Source organism: Betta splendens, chromosome 10, assembly GCF_900634795.4.
Source record: "Betta splendens chromosome 10, fBetSpl5.4, whole genome shotgun sequence".
NCBI classification, from domain to species: domain Eukaryota; kingdom Metazoa; phylum Chordata; class Actinopteri; order Anabantiformes; family Osphronemidae; genus Betta; species Betta splendens.
In genome coordinates, this window is record NC_040890.2 from 255,777 (window position 1) to 263,622 (window position 7,846).

At 40.7% G+C, this 7,846-nt stretch overlaps 1 long non-coding RNA gene across 1 annotated transcript; it reads right to left on the minus strand.

Moving 5' to 3' along the window:
• Positions 1-1,795: 1,795 nt before the first annotated feature.
• On the minus strand, positions 1,796-5,611 carry LOC129604786 (uncharacterized). Its single transcript, XR_008695992.1, has 3 exons — positions 3,754-5,611; positions 2,712-2,813; positions 1,796-2,477 (listed from the first exon to the last, which is right to left on the minus strand). It is a non-coding gene; the product is annotated as an uncharacterized LOC129604786 (long non-coding RNA).
• Between the last annotated feature and the right edge of the window lie 2,235 nt (positions 5,612-7,846).

Sequence of the window (7,846 nt, forward strand, 5' to 3'; positions counted from 1 at the left end):
TTTCATTTTGTGGGGTAACTCCAACTTCTCAGAATACCTAGACTTTAGTCCAGTTGGAGCTACTGTATAAGAGCAACAGGAATCAGACCTTTACTAGTAACATAGTTACTGTTATTCCTGAGTAAAGGACATTCTCCCTTCCAATGTCCAACACCATGGCAATAATTGCACTCCTGATGAGTGCTAAGATTCCTCTTTTTCGCCTCAGGTAAACGTTACCTCAATGGAGTACACACATTTTTGGCAGATTTTGGACCTAGGTGGACCCCAGTACCAGAGAGATGGCAATTGTCAGATTTGTCTATACAGTATGTGCCAACACATACTCGTCCGCTAAAACAGCAGCTTTAGAGGCAGATGTAACCCCTCACTTGATGTGGCCACATGAGTGGCCACATCAGGTGGAAGACAATTTTTTAACTGTTCAAGCACCATCAGATCACATAGGACTTCATATGTAGTCACACCTAAAGCTGAACACCAACGGGAAAAGTGTTTAGACAAGTCCCCGGCAAACTCTGTGTGACTGCTTATCATTTTCTCCAGGACTTGACACTCTGTCGATAAGCTTCTGGAACCAACTTGTATGCTGTCAAGATGGCATCTTTCACCGTGGAATAAACCAAGCTTTCAGATGGAGCCAGGGCCAAATAAGCTTCCTGTGCTCTATTGATTAATACTGATTGTAGCAACACCACACGATCAGAATCCGGCCAACCTCTCATATCTGCCACCCGCTCAAATAAAGAAAAAAATGTATCTGGTCTCGCTCATCAAATTTTGGCATCAGCTGCAAATTGTTAACCATATTGATTTGTCTCAATTCGTGTGACATCCCGAGCCATCCATGACAGGCTTCCCAGGGATTCAGCCACAGGAGTCATATCATACTTTTCATTCTAAAAAATATTAGACTTTAATGTCTCAGTAAGGTCTCTGTAAATTTTCATCCCATAAAACCCTTTAGATCATCCACACTGCCCCTGTCAGTATGTGGTTCTCACTCCCCATCAGCAAACGCTGTGTTTTCTGGGCGTGTCGCAAGCGAAGCTGCTCACCACACCTCTGTGCGGAAGCGCATACCTTTTTTGTTGTTGTTGTTGTTTTTTTTTAAATTGGCTCCATGGATACGAGCCACTGCACGGTTACGATACAATAGGTGGCAGTAGTGCGACATTGAGAATGCAATCCACCGCAATCCTCCACAGAAGAAGACCCGCTACAGGACTGCACGACATTAGCCAGCTGGTTCGTAGCGTAGTAGAACCATACGTCTACGATCCCGAATCTGACCCTGAAGCTGAAAAGGAGGCTGTTGAAGTCGCCACATTTCGGCTGATGCAAGATGTGTCTCATTGGTAATGTCGCATTTACTTTAATTTAATTGATTTATGTAATTTGCAAAGTGACTAGCGGTTGCTAATGCGTATGCTAAATGGCGTGTGCAGCTTCAATATTCACAACACGACTTACCTGGAAAACTCTCGTTAATAGAAAACACTACTTTAGCTTAAATTATACAGATAAATAAAAGTTTGAGAGCATAGCTGAAATAATATAAATACATTTTACATTTACACATTTCACTGTTTTTGTCTTACTTGTGCTGCTGCTCTGACAATTTTATTTAAAAAATGTGCATTAATATTTAGAGCAATCACTGCATGATCTTCCTGGGAACAAAAAGCATTGGTTCAAATTATATATTGACCTAACGTATTTTTAATGCTTTTAATTATGTTTTTTGTCATTCTTGATAAATCTGACAGTAATATGTCTCTGTATCTGAAGTTGTTACTGGTATCTAGTCTACAGAGGCTAGTGAGCTGGTGCTAAAGATTCCTGGGGTGAAGAATCTGAGTTGCCATCTCTTCATGCTTGGGTTGTAGATGAAGGCAGTTTCCTGATGGATAAAACACTAAAACACTCAGTATGATTGATGTAGACCACCTGTGGAATAACTCCTTTACCATTTGAGTAAAAATGTGTTTTTTGTGAGTGCAACACTCATTAAGAATTTTTTTTATTTTATTTATATATAATTTATATGCTTTTTATTTATGGCTGCTTCAACTTTATAGCTTACCATATTAGAAAGAGAACAATGTAATTTCAATACTATGCTGTCCTAAATAAAAGTGTTTTACCTTCAGAAACAGAGTTTAGTGAAATACATAATAGTTAAAGCCAACTTTATTGTAAACCAAAAAAATACACCACTACTCCAAAGCTAGAACAAACTGTTACCTTCACACTCCAATGTGCAATGTATAGGTTACTGAGTTAATTAAGAAGTCTGGGGGTTTGAGAACAGAAGCTTTTGCAGGGCCTTGCAGACGAAATGCATGAAAGTAGGGTAAACAGGGAGATGTGGTGATCCTTGTTCTCATCACTATTTGGAAGACTGAGCGGAAGCAGTCCTCTACCAGATGCAATCTGTGGCTGTCCTCACCATCACCTCATCAAAACAAAAGGTACTGCAATCAGAATTGTAGATTAGTGAAATGTTTATTATTATGTAGGTCAAAACCTTCTCTAATGTAAGAACACACAATACCAGACAAAAAATAAACCAAACAAGAGGACAGGCCTGTCTGTGCTAAAACAACAGATAAACAGTTGTTACAATTCAAATATAAAATCCAAACAGTATATACCAATTAAAATTTTCTATTACCTATCTTACTGTTTGTACATACAAACTTACATACCTTTACTCCTGAGCTGGGCAGCAGATGTCTGTGTACCAACAGTCTGCAGTGATTTCTCTGTTTCACAGCCTCCTTGCATGTAGGTAACTGGGATGTGCCTCCCTACAGTATAGAGAAGACTGTTACATTTACTGTAAATTGTATTGGTCCTACAAATATAATGGCTATGGTACAAGCTATAGGTAACTGACCAGATAAGCAGCAGGTATTGTAGAGATGTGACTAATTAGCAACTAAGCTTGAAACACAACACAGTAATCATTCCAACTAATCAATTTGATAGAACAATGACATAACCCCAAATCACAAGTTGATTTAGGCCCCGACACAGGACCGGGTAATAACAAACACAACCGCGTTCATCTGCAGGTTCTTTTTGTAGCGATCGACCAGCTGTAGCTCTAAAGTGCAAAGGCCTAAAGACATGCTAACGGCTAACGCAACACAAACAGGAGCGGCAGCACGTCAACAGGACAAAAGCTCGATCCACTGCTTCCTGCCTGTCGCCGATCGAAGGCCCATCACACACACACACACACAGGTGCCAACTCAGAGTAGCACATTTGAAAGGGACAAAGGCTCGGTTGACTCACTGTAGCCGTTAGCGACGCTAGCGATTAGCTTGTCTCACATGTGGGTTACTGCATTTTAAACAGACCCAACTAACATATTTAGATATCACAAGTATCAAGCACAAACTTACTACAGCGAGCTAGATCCACCGCTTCCTGCCTGTCGCCGGTGGAAATGCGATAACGATCAGCTGTTCCCCGCAGGTGTATGCGATTACAGAAAAAGGACAGACGCTAGACCCACCGCTCCCTGCCAGTAGCCGCTCGATGCCGACCGATAAACATTAGCTTTTCTCCACACAGGTGTGTGGCTGCAGGAGCCTACATGAGCACATTTGAAGGGGAGAAAGGCTCGACTTGCTGTAGCCGTTAGCATAGCTAGCTAGTAACTTGCCTCACACATAGGTTACTACATTTTAAACGGACAAACTAACATTTTAAAACATTATAAATATCAAGCATGTACTTACTTCAGTGAGTGGATGACGGACTGTAGAAATAGATCATTTTTTTCCAACAGGAGCCGTGAAACAAATCCAGCATTGTACGCACCCTTGTTTGAAATGCACATACGTATAAATGCTGAGGCAATGTTTCTGGCACCGGTCCGTTAAAAATAAAAGTGACCCACAAAGTCCTCACTTGTTGATCCCTTGGTAAAGTGAATAGACTTTGGTGTTGGTTAGAACACCTAAGAACCGAACTATTTCTATGGGAGGACTTGGGCGCTGCCGTGCTGGTCTGTTCACGGTGAGTGAGAGGAGGGAAATGGCGGAAGTCCAGTTTTGGTTCGGGATCATTGTGGGGGTGGTGGTTCAGGATTTGCAGGGAGAACTTTCAACCACTGTGACGAAACCTGGGGAACGGCCTCAGAACAGTAGGATGAGAGAATTTACGTTTTCAAAATGTGAAAAAAGCAGGAAATGCATTTCTACCGTGCTCAGTGTGTGTATATGTGACCCATAGAGTCATAGGAACGCTCCAAAATGTCTAAAAAGTGGATTTTGCATGATATGAGCCCTTTAATTAAATCTAATAAATACTGCTCCACCTCTATTTTTTCCCTCTCAAATGCATGTTTTATTCTCTCCTGCTCTATGTGCAACTTATCCCTCTCCATTTGTAGCAGTAAAAGTTATTTTTGTTGCTCAGAAGTCAAACCTGGGTTTGGAACCTAATCAGATAATTTGGCAGACTCCTCCACTCCCTGAACAACAGCTGGTAAAATGCCTTGCTTTACTAAAGCACACTTTACCACATCTCTGATATCATACTTAAGATGTTTACTCCCAACTTCTACACCACAATGCTCAACAAGCTTTAACAGTTGTCCCTTTAAGCAACTACTCAACAGTTCCTCTGATGGAGACTGACTAAACCTTCCAGTAGAGGCCATTATAGGACAGTGTTGACCATGTCTGCACCAAAACTAGAAAGTTCCCTGCTAACTACCTATTAGAAAAAAACTTACACTCACTACAAACTCAACCCTAGTCTACATGCAGTTACTTACTGTACAGTAAGTACTTACCCACTAAAACCCAATAGAGTGAGAAAGGCAACTGTAAAAACAGCGACCACCCCAATTATATGGACGTGCCCCCAAAACCACTGCTCCAACCATTTTCACTGCAGCACTTCGAGGCTTCTGAACAAATGCCTAAAGAGGAAATGTTCCTACAGCCTACCAGGGAAATGCCAGTTCTCACGTGTGCAGCTAATCACACTATCACTACGAATGAAACATTCAGCCACTAAGAGTCTTAAAACTAATTTTAAATTAGTACAAACAGGATACCTTTAAACCACAGAAATCATCTTTAAACAAGCCAAAAAACACCCTGAACCGCCGCAGCCTCCCCAAACCCAAAGCACAAATCACAAACAATCAACCTGAGAAAAAAATCACTATATGTAAAGAGCTGAGGTTAGCCTTAAACAATATAAGAGACATAACAAACACTAGCACGGTCCAGCAACAAATCACCAAAATGGCGTCAAACCAAACTTGCCAACAAAACAGCTGGACGAGACCCCATTTTGTCACAAACCAGCCAATAGGTATAAATGAGTGCCTGAGAGTCCGCAACAGGCACACAGAGGACTGCAGGGCCCTTTAATACAGCTCACCTCTTCAGCACAGGTGTGCTGCATTGATGCCAACACAGCTCCACCCCTTTGTTCCTGCAAAACAAAACACACCCAAACCCAAAACCAATATACAGGCAGGGTTTAGTAAGTAGTAATATTGAATTAGTTGCTGCCAGCCAGTCAGAGCTAATATACAAGCTAACGTTAGAACATAAGCTAACGCTACTTCCGACAGTCTAAAACACCATAAACAGCAGCTTGTAAATTTGCTTAAACTTCACAATGCAAGTTAAAACAATAAATGTTCAAATATATTACTTACTCAGCGATCATTTCACCATTCTGTCCCAGATGTTTTTTTCTGGTTTCCTCTTGGCATCCTGAAGCTAGTTTTCAGCTCCTCTGAGTGTATGTAACCCAAAACTGATCACAACAAATGCACAGTGTGCTGAAGAACTCACAGTCTTTTAAAAATTCTACACCAGGTTCACCTGCCATTGCAAAAAACAAGGAAAAACAAGGAAACGAGGAAAAACAACATAAGTTTCGCTCCAGCAGCCTGGCTTCGCCCCCTCTCAGTTGGACCGTTGCTGGAGCAGGTACAGAGAAAACCAGGACGCATTAGTTGGCTTCTGCCAAAGCGTCTCACCTGAGGAATAAATGATAACTTCTCTGCATGGAAATTATAGTATTGAGCAATCTCAGAGCCCCTTCATTGCTGGCTTCATTCTTTAATATTACCTGAGGTCGTTTTTGGTCGACCCCTATTGAAAACCTGTGAAGTTTTCCTTTAAGTAACCAATTTCTTCATTGTTTTATTTTTATAGTGCAGGAATGTTGTGGCCTAACTCTATGATAAGGAACTACAGAGAAGTATCATCCTAATTTTTACTGAACCACTGACATTATTTGGGAAAAACATAAACATCCTAAATATAAGTTTTCAGTCATTTAGCAACTGATCCAGTGTCTCCGTTTTTGAATCACATTGGCCTATTTGTATGTTAAAGATAAAGACATTTCAGGGGATGATTTCTTTTTTTTCTTTTATATAAGTGTTTATTTAGATTTCAGTATAACCAGTCAGTGGAGCATGTGCATGGTGAAACAATGTAATGTGTGTGTGTATGTAGGCTGCATATAACGTCATCATGTATCATAATTTAAATATCTCTGTGAGGCTGCCAGAACCACCTGCTTCATACACAGACACACACACACACACACACTCTCTTTCTATATCGTTCCCTGGGCTTAGTGCCACGTCCTTGTCATGTTTGTCTAGGCTAATCGCCCGATTGCTGCTTCCTCCCTGCATTAACTTTGTTAGAAGAGAGACACCTCGTTAATGATGGTGCTAATTGAATGAAATGGCCATACTAATGAGCATAAAACCTCCCACTCACATTTTGCTAATTAACAACACACTGGCTTAATTACAACAGTAGAAACACAGGCAGCGCTGTCTCGTTACTGTTAATTGCCATGGCTAACAGGGATTTACGGTAATTGGCTGTTTAAGCGTTGTTAACGAGAGGTTGAATTAGCTAGACACACAGAGACAAGAGGAGAGAAGAGATGTGCAGGCGCTAATTAACGCTGGACAGACTTTTGCTGTTTGCTGGAGCTGTGGGGCTCTACAAGGCTGTATTGATCATCTAATTGGCCAGTTTAATATCATACTCTCCTCTGCTGACAATCAGTGGGCGGATGCCGGCACTGAGCTAGGGGTGGCTGGTGATCACTAAAAGCAAAAAAAACATAATTCTCTCGTAATAAAGCCACTATTAAGGATATCTTTTAATTTATTATTTAATGTTTGTACACAATTGATTGCAGTTCATTTAGATTATGTGAAAGTGAAGTTGTGGCATCTAGGCTGTTTTTTCCTACAGTAGGTGGAAATGTTTCTCTACCTACCTGTGTTCAGGAAACTATCTGTGAGAGCAGCTGACTGGAGAGCTTTCTGTTCTCCTCTGAGTACTGTTCACTGTATAAACTGTGTTGCGTGCAGATTAGTGATGTGTTATGTGCAATAGATGCGGCGCTGAGAGACGATGCTCTGTAGTAAATCCGCATTAGTCCAATTAAGCCGGCTCGCATGAAGTTTGAGCCAGCTCTGTTTTTTTTCCTTTTCGCTACTTCCCTCAGTGCTCAGCCTAAGCTCTGCTAAAGGCAGAACTTTGTTTTGATTGGTCAGCAATGGCATTGTGGCCAATCAGATATGAAGATATAGGATCTTACCATTATGTGTTTTGTGGATTTGTTTGCAGATTTTTGTTCATTTGTTCGATACAAATGTTTGATTAAAATATTAAACAAAAGGAAGGACTCTTTTGTAACAGAATAGATTTAGGCAATATAAGGCTGTTATTAAATGGTTTGTTTGAGTTTTGTTTTAGTTCTGTTCTGTGGAGTTGTTTGCAGTTTTGTTGTGAATTTGTGCAATAAAATGTTTGATTAAATTATTTA